The sequence below is a fragment of the Salminus brasiliensis genome, chromosome 23 (assembly GCF_030463535.1).
Source record: "Salminus brasiliensis chromosome 23, fSalBra1.hap2, whole genome shotgun sequence".
In the NCBI taxonomy this organism is placed as follows: domain Eukaryota; kingdom Metazoa; phylum Chordata; class Actinopteri; order Characiformes; family Bryconidae; genus Salminus; species Salminus brasiliensis.
The window spans coordinates 4085446-4109745 of NC_132900.1; positions in this window are offsets into that span (position 1 = coordinate 4085446).

Here is a 24300-nt window from a genome sequence, read left to right on the forward strand (position 1 = left end):
ACTACACCTAAACCTAATTCTAATCCTAACACAGGCTAAACTTAACCTAACCTACACCTTAATATAAACCTAAACTTAACCTACTACACCTAAACCTAATTCTAACCCTAACACAGGCTAAACTTAACCTAACCTACACCTCAACCTAAACTCACTACACCTAAACCTAATTCTAACCATAACATAGGCTAAACCTAACCTAGTCTACACCTCAACCTAATTTTAACCTTAACCTAACCTACACCTCAACCTAAACCTAAACTTAACCTACTACACCTAAACCTAATTTTAACCTTAACCTAACCTACACCTCAACCTAAACCTAAACTTAACCTACACCACTAAAACCTAATTCTAATCCTAACATAGGCTAAACCTAACTTAACCTAACCTACACCTCAACCTCAACATAAACCTACTACACCTAAACCTAATTCTAACCTAGACCTAAGCTAAACTTGCGAAACAAAAGTATTTTTAAAAATATAATTAATATTTTAATGTTAATTATTATTATTATTATTATTATTATTATTATTATTTCAATTTCTGCTGCTAATATTGGCTTTTCAATCTGCCATTTTTGACGCTGCTTCTATACACTAATCATATTTATTGGATGCAGATGTGCTTATGGATTTAGGTGGGAAAACATCCCAATACAAACACAATAGAATAGCGAAGCATTAACTGAACTGTTATATAAATATAATTAATCTTGCTTAAATACTTAATACAGAATAACTAAATAAATTCTAAAGCTAAATAAAACTACAATAAAAGTGTAGAGACGTACTGCCAATACAATAGGACTCTCTGGAGCAGATATACAGCATAAACCTATTGGCACCATGCTGCCTAACGCCAGGAGTGGGCTATAGGGGTATGAAGCCCCCCAGCATTGAGGAGCTGTGGAGCAGTGGAAGAACTGTGTTCTCTGGAATGATGGATGGTGGAGCTCCATCCAATACTTTTAGGATGAGTTGGGGAGTTGGGGATGATGATCCTGACCTCACTAACACTCTTTTCGCTAGTCCTCACAGCACTGCTCCTCCTCCAAAATCTAGTAAAACCCTTCTTCCTCCCTGGACAGCAGAGACAGTGACTCCAGCAGGATAAACGTTTTTAATTTCTTGATTTCAGACGCAATAATGAACAAGCAAGTGTCCCAATACTTTTGTCCATATAGTATTTGCATATACTGACTGCTTACACAACACACAGTTGATATCACTGAGAGCATACTGGCAGCTGTTTGCCACCTCCAACATCTTTGGCCTACTGGCTGTAGTCCAGGCTGACCAGTTGCTGTGTCCGTTTTAATTTTGGGTTTATGGGGTTACTGATCAAGGTTAAAACAAAGACCTAAGACCTACGATCAAATCTATAAATGCAGCACCAGTCCAATCTGCATTGATCCCGTTAGGCAGGGAATATAAAGAGGTGGTTTTACAGCTGTGTGTGTGTGTGGAGGTCTGTAGTGAATCTCAGGGGAGGAACAGAGGGAGTTATTTGATGCAGCACTCCGGCAGAAGTGAAATGTCAGTGTGAAGGCCTGTCTGGAACCTGCGAAATGAGTGTAATATGAACGGTGATGACAGATCTCAGACAGAGGACAAAGAAATCCCCTCGGAGCTGATCAAACACACACTAATAAAACACACTTTCTCAGTGTTTCCGAGCAGAGATGAAAGAATGTGTCTGTACTGATTTTTTTATGCAAAGTCTGAGCTACTGAATTCATAAAACCAGTATAATAAATTATCAGATACATTTATTTAATCATTTTAATTATGATAATTATGTAATTTAATAAAAAAAAATGCATCATGCAGTTGAAGCGTGCAGAGATAGTTCAAATAAAAAAGATGATAAAGAGAATGAAAGATCAAAGGAAATATTAAAGCGTGATTAAAACTAAAAAGTACAAGAGAAGATAAATTAAAAATAGCAGTATATATATATATATATAATAATCTGACTATCATCTGCTTCGCTGCATAAGATCTGGCCAAGAGGAATCGAGTATAAATGAAACAAAAACAACCCAAGAATCGAACCCTGAGGGACACCACAGGTCACAACTGAACCATTTCAGCACTGTTTCTGAAATCCAACCCAGTTCTCCAACCTGTCTGTGAGAATTCTATGGTTAGACATATGGTTAGAGATTAAGAAGTAGTACAGTAGAGTAGATCAAATGAAAAGTGGCAGTTCCTCTGTTTAACAGGAGGTGGCAGCAATGCTCTGTTTGTGCAGCAGAATGCCAGGCCTTTAAACCCCTCTTAGATGCTTCAGGATGGCTCTCATCACAGTATTGTCTAACAATATTATTAGACAATATCAGATGTTTCCACCCAGTGATATCACTGAGTGTGTTTACGTGCACTTAATAATCTGATCATAATCAGATTTCTGCAGTAATCTGGTAAAAAAAAAAGAGGTCATGTAAACAGCATATTCCGATTTCTTAGATCGGAGCAAGGTTTAGAAATCTGATGAAGAAATCTGATAAAGATTTGAGCTAGATCTGAGCTCAGTAATCAGATTTCTCAGTGCATGTAAACGCCTTCGCTCACTCATTCTGTGGGTTTATTGGCTGGTTGCAAAGCAGAACCCATGTGAACCCGGAGTTGACCGTTATCTGATTAACCCAAGAGCATGTAAACGCATTGATCGGATTACCGACAACATCGGATTTCCTCAGGTATTGGATTACGAAGTGCATGTAAATGCACTCATTGTTTGAGGTGCAGAATCACGGCCCTCATACACACCTTATATTTGACTCTGAATCTTCACACAATATTATTTTACACACAATTTCTACTAAAGTGCTGAATTTATTTACATTATTACATACTTATACAAAATATGTCCAGCAAAATTTGTCCCTATGCATTTTGGTGGGCAGCCAACTCCAGCGCCCAGGGAGCAGAGAGGGTGAAGGGCCTTACTCAAGGGCCCACCAGTGGCAGCTTGCTGCGCCTAGGTATTGAACCCACAACCCTGTTATCGATAGCCTGGAGCTCTAAAAGCTGAGCCAACACTGCCCCTATATGGCCTTTGAAGAGAATATGTTATGTTTATATGTTATAATGTAATAATATACCTAACTGTAGATATAATAGCAGTACTTATGTATTTTATGGATAAATTTGAGGAATTTTAGTATATATACAATAATAATGTTGTAATATATATATAATAGGATATTTTAGGTATACATATTTTTATGGTGAATGTAACTTATTTTTTTAATTTTTTTAAGAAATAATGCCTGTTTTTGCAATATTGCAATAATAATATACCTAGTTTTAGGCATATTAGTTATTTACTGTGCATTAAATGTATATGCAGAAGTGTGTGTTCACTACAGAGGACTTTATTCATTGTGAGAAGGGGTGCCCAAACTTTTGCATATGACTGTAGTCCCAGTTTCATTTTATACATTTTCTGTTTATATATCGAGGGTCAACAGATATGTACATGCCCCCAGATTTAACCACACTTGTGCAAATCTTCTTTCAATGGAAGTTCATGTAAAAAAAATCGGTCCTAATTTTTTTATTCTGGAAATTCGACGAATTTTGATTGAATTTTGAATGATTTTTTTACACAGTCTGAGCTACTAAATTAATAAAACCAGTATAATAAATGATTAGATACATTTAGTTGTTCTTTTTTATTATGATTCATTTAATTTAATAAAAATAAAAGCCTTAGGGAATTGTATTTATAAAGTACCTCTCATACACTGCATGAGGCATCGGACAGTCAAAGCGTGCAGAGACAGTTCAAATAAAAAAGATGATGAAGAGAATGGAAAATCAAAGGAAATATTAAAGCGTGATTAAAACTCAAAAGTAAAAAAGATCAATTAAAAATAGCAAAACAAAAAATCTAATTGTATTAATAATGATCATTAATCATTAATAATATTATTATTATTAATAGGCATTAATCATTAATAGTAATAATAAAAATAAAAATAATAATAATTGTTATTGTTATTGTTATTATTAATGATGAATGATTATAATAATAATAATAACAATAACAACAACAACAATTATTATTATTATTGTTATTATTATTATTATTATTATTATAATCATTCATCATCATTAATAATAATAATAATAACAATAACACTTTTTATTATTATTATTATTATTATTATTATTATTATTATAATCATTAATCATTATTGATAATAATCATTTTCTGTCCTTATTATAACCCAAATTATGATGAAAAAGATAATCTGCTGGACACATTATGTGGAAATGTGAAACTCAGAGATCCAAATGGAGCTTGTACGCGACAGTGACGTCATACAGACCCATTTCTGTTGAAGTCACAGCGTGGTCAGTGTAAAGGCCTCCCTCAAATCTTACAGTCTCCTTTCACGCACAATGTAGAAAGGCAAGCACAGCCATGCTCCCAGAGCACATTCCCCGAATGCACAGACAAGATATCTGCCCTATCTCCCAAACTACGGGGTCCGTCGCTGCTGCTCTCCACTCCACATCAGAGAGATAGCATCTGAAGTATGTTCTGTTCATGTAAGACGGGCACAGTAAGGAGTGTGGGGTTACCTGCGGCTCTAGTCGTGCTCATCATCGAGCTCACCACCCTTTCCAGCTTTACAGTGGCTCTGCGAGAGGAGAATGCAGGGCAACAGTTTAACCCTGTCCTTCTGCCCGAGACTAATGGGTCAGCTGCATGTCCATGCTGGTCAAAGTAAACGGGATCAGCCTGCAGAATTTCATCATCATGTCAAAGGGACCTGGTTCTGAACGGGGATTGGCTGAGCCTGAGTCTGGTATAAAATACGGCCCTTTAATCATTCTGTTGTTTGGCAGCTATTGCCTACTGTTAACAAACCACTATGCTAGGTGGACGAAATCTTCGCTGTGATGATTATGATGAATAACTCTGGTGTATTTTGTAGTTTTATCATGATGAATGATCAGTAGAAGAAGAACTGCGTACATTTTTGGGTCCGGTTTTGTGTATTGGGGTCAGTCTGGAGTCAGTTTATATAGAAATATGGCTTTATTGTGGAGCTCAGCTGACCGCTGAGGCCGACTGCGTCCGAATACTTTAGTGAAACATCCTCTTCTAAATTCTGCTGATCTGATGTGGATCCATGAGCTACTCAGCCCAACCACTATGGTAGTCCTGCCTACCAACTATGTCCAAATGTTTGTGGACACCCCTTCTAATGAATACGTTCACACATATACAGCTTGTCTAGTCCCTGTAGAGAAGTACTGCCAAAAGAATAGTACTGTCCACCTGCCAGGCGTGGGCTAGAGGGGAATGATGGACGGTGGTGCGCCATCCAGGACTTTTTAGGATGAGTTGAGGATGAGTTGGGGTGATGATCACTCAACATCCTGACCTCACATCCAATAGAAAGCCTTCTTCCCTGCACAGTGGAGACAGTTACTCCAACAAAAGCAGGATTAACTCTTTTGGATGTTGACTTCAGGATTAACAATGAATGAGCAAGTGTCCCAATACTTTTGTCCAAATGCTGTAGGTGTTTTTTTTTAAGTAGTTGTAAGGCTTTCTCTAGTGTGCTGAGTGTATGTAATCTTTGCCTATATATCCATCCAAAACCTCAACATGGTTACGCAACAGTCAGTGACCTGTGACTGACGGCTGCGTCCGAATACTTTAGTGACGCATCCTCTCCTATACCAATACTAAGCTACTCAGCTCTGCCAGCGTATTCATTTCAAGTCATTTTGGAGCATTCCTATTGGTCCAGTCTTCAGCATCCATGATGCTTTTTTTTTTTGATGTGGGGGTGGGGTTAATGGGTTAACGCTCTTCAGCAAGCTAGAGCAGCGAGGACTCGCTGTGGCCCGAACTTTATAAATACAATTCTTAAGGCTTTTACTTTTATTAAATTAAATGAATTATAATTATAAATGAATAAATAAATGTATCTAATGATTTATTACACTGCTTTTATTAATTTAGTAGCTCAGACTTTGTGTAAAAAAGTCAGTGCAGACAAATTCTTCTAATCACTTCTAGTCACTGTAATAAATGGTCCCTCATGTCTGGCTGCTTTCAAGAAGCTCCATGGCGCCTTTATTGTTGGATGTACTGGGATGGTTTCTGAGTGACCATGTGCAAATGTTACAGATCACTGTGGAAACTTTTACTATTCATGGGGCTAGTTAATAGTCACAGGGCTTCTTCAGGTGAAATATTTATTTTTGATGGGGGGGCGGGGTTAATGGGTTAACGCTCTTCAGCAAGCTAGAGCAGCGAGGACTCGCTGTGGCCCGAAGATAAAAAATGTCCAATTCTAATGTATCAATCTATCAAGCTCTTTTATCCTGCAGGGTATTTGGGGTGGAACGAAATTGTGAGGTTACAGAAGGGTGAAGCCCCTTTTTACTGCAGTACATTTGAACTGTCCCAAACATCCAACATGTGTAAGCTCTCGCAAAACTCCCCAAATTACTCCCAAGAATCCATAACAATGACAGCGCTCCACCACGCGCTCTAAAACATTAAACACTTGCGGCAACGCTTTTCCGAAGTTTCAGAAGTTGTGTAACGCAGCCTTCTCTTCAAAATTGGCCCTGAAGTTGCCGTTTTTACCCTCAGCCCCCTGTACCGATGACCGCCTGACCTCTGGGCCTGAACGGTGACCTTGGATTAACCTGACGACCTCATTCGAAATGGTCTTGCGTGTGGAGGCAGAGAATTCGAGAAGTAGCAGCTTCTGTTTATTGAATCAGCTCTTTTCCAGCGTTCCACACAGCCAGAAATAGACGGTTTCTATTTGCATGTCAGTTTAACTGACCGCCCCAGAGACACATGGACGACAAAAAAAAAGAGGAAACCATCCCTTCCTAACCTCAGTCATCCCAAAACCTTGATATTGACTTATTCCATCCTCTATTTTTACTGCTGGTGGCCACAGTCAGCTTCACGTTGTGTTTGTAGCTACTTCAGAGGAACATTAACGGCTTGAAGGGAAATTTAGCGCAACCAGCCTCTGCAGGTGAGCCGTACCCGTATGTCTTCTGCTGAGGTCGTTGTAGAGTTGGGAATGCTGACCTGAGATTTGTTGTGAGTAGGTGAGGTAGTTTTGATTCGGGGAATCAATAAATGGAGCTTCTCCAACACCTAAAATGTTGGTTTCCTCAAGCATTCGGACGATCTGGAGGCTATACCCAGAGCTGGGCTTGGTGAAGTTCTATTCTGGTCTGCTGCCATGAACATAATGTGGGGAGATACAAGCTTAAAAAAAGAAGCCGCAAAGGAAACGGGCATTTACTGAGAAAAACCTCACTTGGTGACCCTGGCCTTGTCCTCAGTGACACCAAGCTTGTGTGGTTAACCCTCTGCACACTTCTTGGCCTCTTACTTAGAAGCTCCACCTTGCTGGTGTACAGTTTGGGACTGTAGAGGCTGTATCAGTTGATGCACAGTCATACCAGCTCCACACTAACTACCACGGCAATGTTAATACTAAGCTGAGGATGGTCTACCACATGAAAATAGCACTGTATCTAGTCAGTGGTGGTTCTTGATGGTCCCTTTTTTCTATTGAAGAACATTGATTAATCGTGTCCATATGGCAGTGGTGAGGTTTTGCTTGAGCTGTTGGCTGCAGTGCCCTCACAATGGCAAGATGGCAAGAAGAAAAGATGGTAAAAAAGGATAGTAATGAAATACAGACAACATGAACGCACAATCCGGACAGAAGGCTCTGTGCTGAGGAACAGCACTAGCATCTCGCAAAATCCACGCTAAATGTTCCTGTGGCCACTGTTCCTGTTAAAACTGTTCCTATTAATTTGCTATTCTCTCTTTTTGGCACTGTCCTTTGGTGCCCCCAAGGACTAGCAATGCTCCCAACATTAGGAGGGTAAGGACTTTGGAGGGTAATGTTCATCAATACATTGCCGGGCAATGTACTTGGAGGAAAACGCCAGGTCCCCAGCTCCAATGTACAAAGCTAACAGATGCCTGTGCCAGCCAACATCACTTTTAGAGGGATGAGGGAAGAGAGCACCACCTGCCCACCTGGAGACAGCACGGCCAGCTGTGCTCTCTCAGCCTCTGGCTGCTGATGGCAAAGCCAGCATATTCAAACCGGTGGCCCCAGAGCCATAGTAGCAGCCCTTTTTAACAAAGTCACTTAGATCTTTCTTCCATCCAGTCCCTTCCATGTCCATCAGACACTGATAAAGGGCTATATTTTCCCCAATCTTTAAAAAAATCCAGCCACGCACAGCCAATCTATTATGTCAAACTGCATTTGCAGTTCATTCCATTTCAAATATTACATTTGTGCCATTGGGTTTCATGTTTTTTCTCCAGCCAGCGGGGTCTAACAGAGTTCCCGCAGCTGTACAATCACTGAACTGGACTCAATCTCCACTGGGTTCCAGGCGGCAGAATGCCTGAAGCTGCCATTTCTTTTGAGGAGACGGAGGAGAAGCGAGCGCTCTGGTTTGGCAGGGAGTCTTCGGCAGATTAGAATGCAGTCTGCCAGGTTCAGGGTAAAGAAATATTCCTGGGAAAGCATCACTAGCAATTAGCATCACATATCACCCAGCCGTTTTTCCTGCCCCCCTCTCTCATGCACAGCGGAGTCTAGCAATGATAAGACATATGGTCAACGTGTTCATTTGCAAGCAGTTTCTCTCGAGCTCTGATGCCTCGGCTATTTGTCTTTCTTCATTAAGGAAAAACTTTCCACTGGTTCTTCCTGGGATCGAGAGCAGGAGAACAGCGCTGTAAAGGAATCTCTTCAGAAAGGGCTCTCACAGAGCTCCAACTTGGAGCTGAAGGACATTTCTTCACGTATAACAAGTGTAAGAAGACGTTCCAGTGATCAGTCATTTCTTTCCAGCAGAGCAGCAGAACTTGAAGCAGGGGCTGCTCATCATTTTCCATATACCTGCTGAAACATCTGGGATTTTAGGGAACAGTCCACCAATGTAACCCCCTATATGAACTATGAACCTGTTCCTTTGTTGTAATCCTGCCTTACACTCAATAAGCTTCTTCTACCCCACCGGGGTCGAAATCAGTGGTGGGCCACTCAGGACCTGCACAGTCCAGTCTGCACAGGTTTGAGCATTTCCTGCTCGAGCACACCTGATTCAGCTCACCGGTTAGTTGCCAGGTTCAGAAGATCTGTTAGAGCCCACTCCGGCCCTCGTTGCCCACCCCTGGTCTAAATAAGGGGCAGTGCTGGCTCAGCAGTAAGAGCAATGTGCTACTAAAGCCCTTAAGAAAGACCCTTAACCCCCTCTGCTCCCAACTCCAGGCACATGTGCTCACTAAATCACTGTGTGTATGTGTGTGTGTGTCCAACACTAAGGGTGAATGTGGTTGTCTTAGTCTTTGAGATCAACACACATGGCATTTGCCTGCTTTCACCCTCTCAATGGTTGAGAGAGGTCAAAGTAGAATGGCCAGACTGCCATGGTCAGACTGCCACTCTACCAGTCGGTCATCATTTGAAAGCCACAGCCTATCTGAGTGCTGTTGCTTTTGCTATGGATGCATGAAGAAGAAGTACAGCTGTACTCTCTGAATGGCTTTACTGTCCTCTGGCTTTCAAATCTGCTCAGCCATCTTCCTCTGCCCCCATCTCTGTCATCCCCTCCTGGAGGTCTCAGTCCGAGTCAGCGAACAGGCCCAGTGGTCTCTCTTTGTGGGCAGAGCATCGTATCAGGATCTTCTGAACCTCGCTGAGTGAAGGAAGCAGCTCAGCAGTGTGTGTGGCCCACATGTTCGGAGGATTCACACACCTGAAGACTCTGAGAATCCTCTTTGAACATCTCTGTGCTGAATGTTTTCCTTTCATCAGCCAGATCATTCGACATCAGTGACCTCCCACATAGGAAAGCTTTTGTGAATCCGACCTGCTCTTTTTGGGATGCCTGAATCTCCTTGTGAAATGCTCTGAGGTCTGGGCTCTAGCTCTAGCTCTATTGTTCAAAGGTCACTCCCCTCAGTGAAAGCTTGGTAACACTTGATTTTGAAGGCACCCCCAGATTATCTTTAACTAACAGTTTAACAACTATTACATAAACTGAGCTCAAAATAAAATGTAAAGGGGGCTCCGAGTGGCTCAAAAATCTAATGGGGTCACAAGTTCAAATCCCGAGCCAATGCCGCTTTGCCATCAGCAGCCTGATTCTGAAAGAGCACAACTGGCAGTTTACTTTACTGAGGGCTATTAAAGAGTTTTAAAAGTGAGGTGTCTAGGGGGTATAAGGGTCACCACTCCAGATCCAAGGTCATCTAAGGTCTTCAAGTTCTGCAATAAAATTAAAATAAAGGTGGTCAGATGGTTGTCAATTTGACAATAATTCTCGATATATCCTGGGAGCCAAGATCTACCAACACTTCTGGAAGTCTAGCTTGGGTCTGAGCGAGCATCCCACTGCTGGTCTCAAGTCTCTTGTAAACCAGCAGGTTCCAGGTGTCCAGCCAGCAGAGGACACATACCGGGTGGTTTCACAGCATAGTCAATAATAACGCTGTGTTACAGTGGAAAGAGCAGGATAAGGATCTGGAGATGTCGAGTTTACTGATGTTAATTCTCTATTTAATTAGAATGTGATTAAAAATACTTCAAAATACTTCCGTGCACCGACTGCTTTCCCGTAAATAGAAAGCCCTGATTTACAAGCATGAGCCGATTGATTTCTCACGCTTTAGGACTCCCTCTTTCGTCCATTCGCTCTAGAGATTCATGCCTGTGGTGTTAAGGCAGGTTTGGCAGTCTTGATGATTAGATCTCATACAACTTAAACAAAAGCGCAATATGAATAAGGACAGTCCGGCAGGCCTCATCCGCCCCACTCTCTCTTAGCCTGGCCACATCCTGGAGCCACTGGGCCCTGCCCCTACTAAGACAAACACTGACAGACAGCAGACATGGATCTTATCTGGCACGAGAGGCTGAGATATATCATACCGATGTCTACCGTTCTTCTAAAGGCTCGGAGATTGGATGCGTGGCCATGACTCGACACATGCTGGTGTGTTTTGTAGAGCCATTTTGAAGGAGGACGCCACATGAGGTGTATTGTCACGCAAGGACAAGAGGAGGTACTGATTTCCTGGTTTGATTGGGAGATTGCAGGTCAGCCGCCCTCAGCAGAGCACCTTTAATCAGATTTCGCAGTTTGGTATGAGGTACAGAGGCATTCAGACTGTAACCAGATTTCATAACAAACTGCATGCCTGAATCACGCCTAGCACTGCTGTGTTTTGCCTGCTTCTGAGAAGCATTAACAAAGAAAAGGCCATCAAATTTACACCTGAAATGTAGGTACTAATGCTTATAGGCATGTCTAGTCCCTGTAGAGAAGTACTGCCAATAGAATAGGACTCTCTGGAGCAGATAAACATCATAAACCTATTGGCACCGTGCTGCCTAATAATGCCAGGCGCGGGCTAGAAGGGTATAAAGCCCCCCAGCATTGAGCTGTGGAGCAGTGAAGGAACTGTGTTCTCTGGAACGAAGGATGGTGGAGCTCCATCCAGTACTTTTGGATGGGGGAGTTGGGGTGATAGGAGGCGGTGATCATCTATCCAACATCCTGACCAATCACAGCAATTCTCCTCCAAAATCTAGTAGAAAGTCTTCTTCCCTGGACAGTAGAGACAGTGACTCCAACAAAAGCAGGCTGAACTCTTTTTTTTTAACATCCTTGATTTTAAAATAAACAATGAATGAGCAGGTGTCCCAATACTTTTGTCAATGTTTATTGACTGCAGCTAATCTGTTGCTGCACAGAACCACTGTTGCCCAGATGCTATTTGGATGTTGGATGATTCTCAGCATAACAGTGCTACGATATCATGTCATGGTAGTGTGTGTGTGTGTGTGTGTGTGTGTGTGTGTGTGTGTGTGTGTGTGTGTGGTGCTGGGATTGGTCCATATGTCAGTATTATGCTAGATTAAGAGTGGCTCCACCACCCAAACACATCCAGCCAAGAGCCGCTCTGTGGTCAAACTGACCATGGATTAAGTGCTAGAGAATTAATACTGCAAACTACGCAAGCTGGAGCTACAAGGGAGGGGTTTCTATTAAAGTGGCTATAAAGGAGTGTGTGCTGTGTATTGCATGGTCTGTGGCTAATAACTCATTTGGACCCACACTGACTACATGTGGAAGATAAGCGTAGAAGTCTTCACTAAAGATACGACCTAATGCAATATATCAGGTTTAAGGGTTTGAGCATGCAACCTTCTTCAGACATCCCCCGAGCCGTTCCTGTGTCATTTAAACAAGTTATCACCTTTCAGAGTAGCCTAATAGAGTTAACCTCAAGTTCATCTCTCTGAAACCCAGGATAAAGGTCCCCCTCTGACAGAGGTCAGCTATGGAGGAGTGTACAGCGCTAGTGGACGAGATAAGCAGAAACAGATGGAGTTGCTTGGGCGACCAAAGAGCATCAGAAAGCCCTTTGTGCTGCTTTACATCATCCCTCGCAATTCACATCGCATGCTTCTTTTGCTTGGCTTGGAAAAGGAAACACTTTAAGACGTTAGTGAGCAACAAGTACCAAGTCAACGATGAAAGCCCCCGTCTCTGCCGTACTGCTGTACACCACAGCTGAAGGAATCTCACTGCTTAGAGAAATAAATTTTCTACTTTTTTAAATGTTTCTTTAAAATTCTTTCTATATTTTAATCCATAGAACATCCTCTGAATGTTCACCAAAAACTTAAGGGGAAAATGACAGAAAATAGTCCAGTAGTAGTTTATTTCCAATACAAAATGCACAATTCAATTCCAAAAATTCATAATAATAATAATAATATATAATATTAATATGAGAAGAATTACTGACTTCTTGTGTCCCAAATTCACTTCTCTATGAAATTATTTGAACATGAATATTTACCAAAGAAATAATAGTAAATTGCAAAAAACTGAAAAAATTTCATTCTTTTTCAAAGCTAAACAAACAAATGAATTTTGAAAATTCATATGAATAAATATGTAAAGATTTTCAGAAAGCTGAGAAAAGTATTTAAAAAATATTATACTGATTTGCAGAAATACTAATATTTATATTAGAAGTACTAATATTTATACTGATTTGCAGAAAATTTACTTACTATTTGCACAAAATTGCAGAAATTGTAGCCACATTTCTTAACTGCAAATGTTTTCTTCCCAGTTCTAAATTCACAAATGATTTAGAACAATCCCTGAATGTAATATACCAAAGAAATAATGAAAAATTGCAGAAATCTGAAAAGAATTCAAGAATTAGTTTAAAAAAAGCATATCAATAAATATGTAAAATAAAAAACATTCTTTATGAAATTATTTATACTGATTTGCAGAAAATGTGCTAAATATTTGCACAAAATTGCAGAAATCGTAGCTAAATTTCTTCACTGCAAATGTTTTTTTTTTCTTTTTCTTTTTTTGTTTTTTTTTGGTATTGTAAAACATTCCCTGAATATTTACCAAAGAAATAGTGAAAAATTGCAGAAATCTGAAAAAAAATATCCTGAAATTCTTTTCCAAATCAAAACAAGCAAAAGTATCTTCTTCTTTATGACATTATTCATACTGATTTGCAAAAAAAATCACTGAATATTTGCAAACATTTGCAGAATCTTGTTCAGTCAGTTCTGCAGAATCCTCCATGCAATTCAGTCCTCAGCCACACGACTGACAGACATACTGTATGTGAGAAAGGTCAGAAGTAAAAAGCTCTACAGCAACCAGAAGGACTGGTATTTTCTCTCTTCGGCTTCATACGAATGGCTTCTAGACCAGAACGGGAAAAAAAAAAAAAAAGGCTGATGTCTGCTGGCACGGAGCCAGGCGGAGGCAGGGAGTCGGGTTTAAAGATAAACAGTAATAAGCCAGACTTTCCTCTGGCTGAGCTTAATTGTATTTACCTCAGTGTCACATTAGCTTTGAGGCCGAGCCCGAATCTGGATTCAGTTTGCAGCCGGAGCCGGGAGGTGACCCGCACGGAATGATGAATAGATTCACTGGAACTGATGCACTCAGACCCATGTAAATCCCTGTACAGCACGGCCTCGGTTAAACCAGAGCCAGGGCCGGCTCATTTGTAAAGAGCGAGGAGTACGCTGGCCTGTTTGCTTTCGCCTGCTTCGGAAAAGCCACGAAAACAGAGCTGTTGTGGAAGGACATCGACATTATTCCTACAAACACAGCTCCACTACATCTTATCTAAGCCTCGCAGCCACTTCTATCCCGACTGACCCCTGAAGCCCTTATGCAAAGCCAGAATGTAAATCAGGGTCTATTTTTTGCGCCGCTGAACCATATGAAAATATGTTCTTGCTCTAAAAGAAATTCCCCGCTCGCAGTCTGTGATTATCTCCGCTAGGCTTCAGGAATTGGAAACCATATTTACGTCATAATGGTCACGGTTTAATGTAACTTAACCAAACTCATCAGTGTTGGCGGCTTTGAAGGGATAAGTTTAACCCTGGCTGTCAGGGGAACGGATGAGGGGTGAGGAGATTTAGGCTTAAATTTGAAAAAGAAAAGAAGTTATGGAATTATTTCGGAACATAACACTGAAAACTGGACGTTGAGGAAGTCTCATGCTCACGTGAACTGTACGCTAACAGCCTCGTCAAACACAGGAACTGCTGTTTCAGAACCAATAGCGTGTGAGATGCTTATGAGGGGTGATTTTAAGTGATCGTTCAGCAAAAAATAAAAAACAACAACAACAAAAACACAACATGTCCAAATATTTATGGACACCGCTTTTAAAGGAATGCATTTAGCTACTTTAAGATAGTTCCTCTTATCCCAGATGTAGCAGATCAGGCCAGACGTGTTTGCTGGCTCACCTTTGCATCTTTAGTTTCGGCAGCAGCATGTGTGTATATACACGATATGTCCAAATATTTATGGACACCTTGTTTAATGAATGCATTTAGCTACTTCAAGCTGCAGCCATTGCTGACACAGATGTGCAAATGCACAGACACATACACACACAGCTTATATAGCTGACCCTAAACATGACCCCAAACATGAACCTATTGGCACCATGCTGCCTAATGCCAGGCGTGGGCTAGTACAAAGCCCCCCGAGGGGTACAAAGCCCCCCACCATTGGCCTGTGGAGCAGTGAATAATGTATTAATTGAGTATTGTGGCAGAATTGTGTAAAATCTATTTCTGGGGCCCAAAATCCCTGGGAGGGGATGATGAGGTGGGGTGGTTATCATCCAACATCCTGACCCCACCAATGCTCTTGTTGTTGAAAGCAATCAAATCCTCACAGCAATGCTGCTCCAAAGTCTAGTAGAAAGTCTTCTCCTTCTTCCCTAGACAGTAGAGACAGTTACTCCAGCAAAAGCAGGATACACACTTCAATACTTTAAATTCTGGAAGACACAATGAATAAGTAGGTGTCCAAATACTTTTGTCCATTTAATGTATTACTGTATCTATCTATAAATAATGACTAAAAGTATGGCGCTTAGCTAAAAAAAAACAGTATTAGAGGCCCTCCTGTGAGTATGTTAGCTATATTAGCATCATTAGCATCACGTCTTGGCTGACCAACAATATATTTGGGGTGGGTATATAAGCTGCTGCTCATGATGCATCTTAATACCCAAAAAGCAGTTGAGTACAGCCATGGGAGTTTAGTCATATGAGAAGTCTGTGCACTCCTATTGGAGGTGTACCAGGCATGACCAACTGGGAGGAGACCCTGGGGAAGACCCAGGACCTGCTGGAGGGATTACATCTCCCAGCTTGTCTAGGAGTACATTCGGATCACACGGGAGGATCTTGAGGGTGGTGAGTGGTGGGCAGCCAACTCCAGCGCCCTGGGAGCAGCGAGGGTGAAAGGCCTTGTTCGAAAGGCCCAACAGTGGCAGCTTGCCGAGCCTGGGTATCAAACCCACAACCACGTGGGGCCACCAACACCCCACGTGGCTGAGGACAGCAATGCCTGGGCTTCTTGCCACCCTGAACTGGACCAAGCAGATAAGAAGATGAGGGTAATCTTCTCAGATGACTATCCTGGGAAACCCAGCTCAGCTCAGTCAGCACTCCCAGAGCACACAGACGTTTACAGAGTTGATTCCACTGAGTCAGTTCACAGCCACCATGTGAACTGCCCTTCCAACTGACAAAAAGCACTCCCTGAAACCCTAGCCAGCTTCCCTGCATGCCCAGCACAGCTCTGGGAGATGTGGCTTTCCTGACCGCCGCCTCTCTGGGTAGGGCGCTGACCTCCCCTGTCACGGCACTGTTTGCAGAAGGAAGTCAGAGGGCCATGTGGATCGTGTAACAGCCTCGCTTCGATCCATATCTTTGGCCGATCAGGAAATGACTTGTTCGAACGCGTCGATGTGTGGGTCCGTGCTCCGTCACTGTGAGCGAAAATACAGGCTGTCACTCTGAAGTCGAGGCCTTTTCTGAAGAAAAAGGCCCACAGTAAATGGAAAGTGGGGCCACAGGGAAGCCAGCATGAATCTGAATGGAAAAAAGCACTGAATTGTATTTGAACGTATATAAAAACTTATATAAATAGTATAATATACTATTTATAAAAAACATAACCATAAAGAATATACTCTTAGTTAAAATTGACAAAAAGTCTTAATTTAATTTAATATTAATAATTTATTTTATTAAACAATTGTTTAATAGCCTTTGTAATTTTTGCGAAGTGTATTAAAAACAACTGAGTAAATCACTTAAAGTACACTGGAAAAGTCTAAATATTATTTATGTATATTTGTAACCTGGGGCATATATAGACCACACAGAATTTAGAGAGGCAGAGCGGTAATAATAATAATAATAATAATAATACTGTTAGTAATAGTTTTACAGATTATTATTATTATTATTATTATTACTACAGACATGCATTAAATATTTTCCTAGTTAGCATTAATAAAGCCTATGCTAACATAACTCATGACTTTGCTAGTTTAATGGGTGCCTTTGCTTCAGTGGTCTAATAGGAATTGTTGTCTGAACCAAATCATACAACTATGAGCTAGAATTAGCTTGTCTGTAAAATATTTACCCCCCCCCCCAAAAAAAAAAAACAAAAAAAAAAACAAAAAAAAAAAACAAAGCTTTTAAAAAATATGCTGGGGCATTATGGGAAATGTAGTGCATGTCGTTAATTTGCAGTTTGCATGGAGCGTCCTGGAGTTCTGCTCAGCGATTCAGGATAAAATGACCTTTACACCGCCATGATTTTAGTAGGGTACAGCAACAGGTTACAGGGGCATGTGCTCCAGTAATTTGGGCCTAATGACACATGTAACACATGTAATGTAACATACTAAAAAAACAAAAGTGTAGTCCACTAAATTCAGATATATTTGTTACGCACTACAAAGTATGCTCAGAAGTGTGCTAGTTTGGTCAAACAGGAACTGGAGTGTATCTGTACTTGTGGTTCTTGTTTTTGTGTAAATGTATTAAACATCTATTTTAGTACATTTCTATTTTTTTTATTTAACTTTAAGTAAATATGAGAAATTCGGATTAAGATTGACCACTGACCAGTTTAAAAACCACCAGACCAGACAGACTACCAGGCTCCCCTGCCACCTGTGTCAGACCAGCTGCCCACCTACCTGCCTAATGACCATGTTAACATTTACATGAGCTCTGAACTATCTGCCGCTATTATTAACATTACCACCATTACTTTCATTACTCTTACCATCACTACTATGACTATATTAGTTATATTATGATAATTAGATTATGATATGATGCTTATATCAGTGGTTTGGTGACTTTTATCATTCACAATAATTTATCAATAGTTCTGATCAGAGGATAATAGATGGGTCCACCTTGTGAGCCTTGGTTCTTCCCTTGGTTTTTTCTTGCCACTGACGCCTATGGCTCGCCCCCTGCCACCTGTGTCAGACCAGCTGCCCACCCTCCTGCCACTGCTACCTGCCTAATGACCATGTTAAAATCGACATGGACTTTAACTATCTGCCCCTATCAATATCACCACCATTGATTAGTCTCATTACTCTGACCATCACTGCTATGACTATATTAGTTTTACTATTTTTATGATTATTATAATTATTATATTACAATAGTATGATTATTTTACACACCTGAGCAGTAGAACAGTCTTATATGGGGGTTCGGTGATGTTCATCAATAATTTATAAATAGTTCTGATCAGAAGAGGATAGATGGGTCCACCTTGTGAGCCTTGGTTCCTCCCTTGGTTTCTTCCTCCAGCTCTGAAGGAGTTTTTTCTTGCCACTGACGCCTATGGCTCGCCCCCTGCCACCCGTGTCAGACCAGCTGCCCACCCTCCTGCCACTGCTACCTAGTTTTACTTGAGCTGAGCAGTAGAACAGTCTTATATGGGGGTTCGGTGACGTTTATCAATAATTTATGAATAGCTCTGATCAGAGGAGGATAGATGGGTCCACCTTTGTCCAGCTCTTGCTCTTGCCACTGAGGCCTTTGGTTTGCTCACTGTGGGTCTTAGGTTTCTATGTCTTGTTGATATCTTGTCTTTTTACAGATTACGCCAGTTGTTAAAATCCCTATGTAAAAAAAGGCTTCCTAAACAGGAATTAAGGGAATCAGGAATTCAGCTTAGGTTCCAGTACGGACTGCGTAGGCCGTAGAGCGAACAATACGTTACGTTACGTTACGTTAATGTTTTTCCCAGGGGAACCCGGGTTGCCGGTGCTTTCTGTGTTGAACATATCAGGGCCGGTGCAGGATGATGAGGAAAGCGTCCACAGCCGAAAGGTGAGGGGATAACATTTCATACCATTGCGAGCAAACCGGCTTGTTTAAGGAGAAAAATGCCAGAAAGTCAGGGAAGGGTGGAGAACGTTGCCTATAACCCGAGCTCAGGAGCGTATTGTATTAACTGGAGCTCGTCTGCACTGGGACGTTCCAGCTGGCAACGGATCCGAGATGAGCGGGAGGGACCGGGGCCCGGGCCGTGTTGTGTGTTCCTGTGTAAAAACACAGGCTATGTTTTCCCTATCAGTTAGCATTCCCAGTTCATCAGCACGCACTCCAGACAGGTTCAGACCCAGTTCAGAGGAACCACCCAATATAATGACAGGTAACAAAATAATTTAACCGTCATTAAATTAAGATCCGCCCAACTTTAATGACAGCTGACAAAGTGAAAATGTTATGGCTGTGCTTAACAAGGGAAACGTGTGGGAGTGACTGGAACAGAACAAAGAGACGACACACACACACACACACACATATTTTAGCTTAAGGCTTATGCTATTATGGTATTAGAAGACTCTCACAGATTGAAAACGTCTGTATGAAGCAGTTCAATAGAAGCGGGACTGCGGGGTCACTGTCAGAATTACATTTGCTATCAAGGATAGCTTTACGTTTAGGTTAATGTTTATTTTAGTTGTGTTTTATGGGAAAAGAATAGTTTTCACAATTTCCATCTTACCTCAAATCTAGTCGCTCAGCTGAGACACATTCAGTGTCCCAAGTCAGCCGCACTGGTTTTAGACTGGAGCTACGAGGCTAATGTTGCTAGCTAAGAAACATGGAAGCATAATACCTCAGCATTCATAGGTTTAATGTGTCTCAATACTTTTGTCCATGTAATGTAATGACAAAAGTATTGAGACACATTACACCTAAATGAGCTTTTATGACCCCCTATTCTAAACCTATAGGCCGTATTAATATGGAGCTGGTCCCCCTTTGCTCTAAGCTCTAACAGTAGTAGTGTTTATGATACTACTAACACTTCACCCAGCTAATATGTCCATGTGGGGGAAGCCCAAATGGGCACCTAATAGAAGTTCGTCAATGGGTTCCATGTAGGCCCCAAATATGGATGCCAACCAGGGTCAGTGATGGGACCAGGATGGGGTTAAACATGTGTTCCACACTGCATACAGGGCCGTGATGAGACCCATGTGAGATTAAGGCAGGCTGTAATGATGGGGCCCATTTGGGAAGCCTGGAACCCACCTAGCCCACGTTCTACATGCGCATGATAATGCTAAAATTGACCTCAGCACTCTCTTCCAACCATGTCTAGCTGTGTAAAAGGTCTAAAAGGGTCCAATCTCTAATAGTTTTCTAGCAACAAAGTCGTGTAGCATCCTGAAGCCTGAATTTTATCCATATTTTTGTCTTGTTTTATAGATAAGAGTACATCATACAGAAAACCTGTTGTATGTTTCTGTTGTTATAACACTGTATATATGAGCTACACCTGACAAAAGTATTGGGACACCCCTTTTAATCACTGAATTCAGGGGGTTTTATCCAGTCCCATTCAGGCCACAGGTGTATAAAGTCAAGCCGTTAGCCGTGCAGTCGGTCTTTCTTCCACACACTAAAATGCTGTAAGATGTGTCCAAATTTTAAGGTTAGAATTACTTTTAATAATAAAAATATCAGTATTAGACTAGGTTTAGTCTGTTTCTGCAAATCCTATCTCATTAGTTACAGAGTTACAGATATGTGTCTGAACTTTTGAGTTTTATCGCTTGTGACAAAGCCTAGAGTACTGCATAGACATCAAAACTGAATCAACAGGACATTTGCTTTATGTACTTTGTGTCTGGTCAGTGTTTACAGTGCTGTGTAAGGTTTTCTTATGGTGTAGTTTTAGGAGAAGCAGAACGGCACAAAATAGTCCAATCAAAACAAGCTATATCACGTTTGTAAGACATGGGTGAACCAAAACCACACACTACGATACCATACAGGCTACAGTACTGAGTGCTCTAATGGAGCTGTCCTATATTTGACATGCTGTTCAGGAAGGCAGTATGCGGTTTTGGACACAGCCATTCTTTTGAGCAGTCCTTAAAGGAGTCCTTAAGAATAAGAGCAATGCAATTAAGACGTATTTTAGTAAATGACCTCATTAGAGTGAGTTTTATTTTTCCTAGAACCTTTCCTAGAATCTTTATTTTAAAGGGGAATTCTACCATTGTTTCAAAATGTCTAAATAATTCACTCCTTGAGATGTAAACATGGTCAGGTAGATTGTTTCGGTGTAAAATGGTTTATTGTTGAGAAATTTGCCAACTCAGATTTCTTTACAATGGTAGTGAATAGAACCAGGCGTCACCATGAATACAGCACAAGTCTAGCCATGATCCAAACCCACCAGTGAGCCTAAACATAGGTCTTCTGAGTTTTATTTATAATATTGATGATGTTAAAACAGTGGAAATTGGAATAAATCTGTTGGTTCTATGGTCTATTTTGCTGCACAACACCCTGAATGTATCCATCCGCCATGAATTCAAAATGTTTATGGGGCCCCCCGAGTGGTCCAACCGAATAAGCCACTGTCACTATGACCAGAGGGTCATTACTTCGAATTCTGGTCATGCTGCTAGCCATCGGCAACCGGGCCTTGACAGAGCACAACTGGCCTTGCTCTTTCCAGGGTGGGTAGATGGTGCTGTCTCCCCACATCATTCCAGTGCAGTGCTGGCCGGCACTGGCGTATGCTGAGTACACAGCACTTTCCTCAGAGCGCGTTGGTTGCATGGTGACGATGCATCTACGGCGTTTTGGAAAAAGAGGCTCTAGCTGGCTGTGCATGTGTCATAGGCGGCATATGTCAGTCTTCATCCACCCAGTGTCGGTAGCTTTGCATGTGATAGGGGGTGAATAGATCCTCCTGTCTATCCTTTCCGGCCTTGGAGTTACCGGCTCTGCATGGCGATGGTTTGCATCGTACCTGCAGGGACGCTCATACCAGGTAACGTGCCAGGGCGACACGTCCGCTCCCTGTAGTCTCTCCACTGGCGTCCCACAAGGCTCGGTTCTCGGTCCTCTTCTATTCTCACTGTACACTTGCTCTCTTGGTAAAGTGATCTCCTCTAATGGATTCTCTTACCACTGTTACGCCGATGACACTCAACTCATGCTCTCTTTCCCACCGTCTGACACACAGGTTTCTGCCCGCATCTCAGCATGCCTCGCCGACGTCTCTTCTTGGATGGCGGCTCACCACCTCAAACTCAACCCCAGCAAGACGGAGCTGCTGTACATCCCGGGAACTGCTGGACCTAAAAACGATCTTGCCATCTCCTTTGAGAACTCACTGGTCACTCCTTCTACAGAAGCTCGAAGCCTTGGTGTAGTCATGGATGATCAGTTATCGTTCTCAAGTCATGTTGCAAACATAACTTGGTCCTGCAGATTTCTCCTGTAAAAACATCCAGAGAATTCGACCCTTCCTCTCTAGAGAGTCGCCCAGGTGCTTGTTCAGTCTCTCGTCACTTCCAGACTTGACTACTGCAACTCTCTTCTAGATGGTCTCCCTCTGCGCACCATCAGGCCCCTGCAACTCCTCCAGAATGCAGCGGCACGGGTCGTCTTCAATGTCCTTAAATTCAGCCATGTCTCTCCACTGCTGCGTTCTCTTCACTGGCTTCCTGTAGCTGCTGCCCTCATCAGATTCAAAACCCTGACGCTGGCCTACAAAGCCAAGACTAGACCAGCCAGCCCCTCCATACTTGATGGCATTGGTCAAAAGCCGATCTGCACCGAGAACGAACTTCCACTGGGTGTCCGAACGGCCGAGTCGCTCGCTGTCTTCAAACGCAGACTGAAGACCCTCCTCTTCAGAGAATACTTGGATGAATAGCAGAGTACCTGCTCACCTTATTGTCTTGTGTTTAGTAATGTTTAAAGCTTAAAGCTCTGGATAAGAGCATCTGCTAAATGCCATAAATGTAAATGTAAATGTAAATGAATATGTATGGGTTTGGTAATCTGGCAATCCGGATTGGGTGAAAACATCAGAAAATGGGTAAAAAAATCTGAAATATTAATAAAATGTGGTTTACTTTAGATACTGCTGTTCCCTGCATGTGCCTCTCAACCCTCAAAACTATCATAGAGCAATCTCAGACCTCAGATATTTCTTACCATATCTTCTATAATGTTGCTTTTAGAGGCATTAAACTCTTTACACTTCACCACGACCAACCTGAATGGCTTTTTTATATCTTACCCCCTTAATTATGGTGCTAAAAATAAGTGGAATTCCCCTTTAAGTGTGCAAACTGAAGTTAACCTCTGTGACCCAGTGCTCAGCGAACATGCCGTTCTGGAAGAAAAAGGCCTTCCATGGGTGTGATGTTATTTTGTGCCTGCGCCCTTCATCAGCTAATCTGTCAAGTCATGCTATTAATCAAGATTTACGCCATGTCTAATGCTTTACATGTTCCGGCTTTCAAGCGCAGTCCCGTTCGGCCTGTATAACGCTGTGTGGTGGAAAAGTAAATGCCAAGAGAATTACTGAATTCTAACGCAAGAACAATAATGTTGCAGTTAGCACAGCGAGAGGGCTTTTATTAGCTTGGATCAGTCATCGCCCCCTCAATATTTACATGGGGAGCGGAAAAAAGAGACATGGTAAAAGAGAGAGCGCAGCTCACCACCCTGCAGAAATGTGTGTGTGGGAGCGAGGGGGTGGGGAGGTGCGGCCTCTTCAGCTCGCTCTCACGAAGCAGCCCATAAAGCAGGGCTTCTCACACAGCCCCGATGCCAGACCAATGAAAACACTGGAGAGAAAGCGGGAAAACAAATGTTACAGTTGTTTCCTCCTGACTAAGGTGGGGGTAAAAGGGCAGGCGCTGTTCTCAGGATTGTTCGCTTTGTGCAGCGGAAAAGCGAAAAGAGCACGGTAGAGGAGCGGTGGTGGGAGAGGAGAACGATTCGGGGGGAAATAAACCACAGAGAACAGTGTGTCATTCCAGTTGTGAGACCTAGACAATCCCTAAATGGAAGGAAGAGACACTTTGTTCAATTTTCATAAACATCACATCATTTTTCTTTTTTTTTTTGGGGGGGGGATATTAAAGCAACCGTCTGTATGTTGATGTTAGTCGGGTAGGAATGCTGCTACTGCACTGTGGAACGTTGGTGGAGCTACACCAGGCATATACACATAAACTCATAGTCATATTTGTGTAAAATCCTGTAATAGTTCTCCACCGCTTCAGTCCACATGCTTCTTTTTCACATAAATGCCGTTTCAGTATTTCTTAGCTAGTCCAGAAATGCAGGTGTACATCCGTCCATGAGAGGGCGCTAAAAATGTGAGTATTTACAGCAGTGGTGTAAAAAAGTGAATTAAACTCCGTAACCACAGGGGGAGCCCAAGAGCAAAAAGTGCCAATTTTTACATAATGCTGCTTTTATTCGAGCAGGATTGTAAGCGTATTGCAAGCAGCCCAAAATGGACAGTTCTGGGCAGAACCCCTTGGGAATGGCTACCGGGTTTT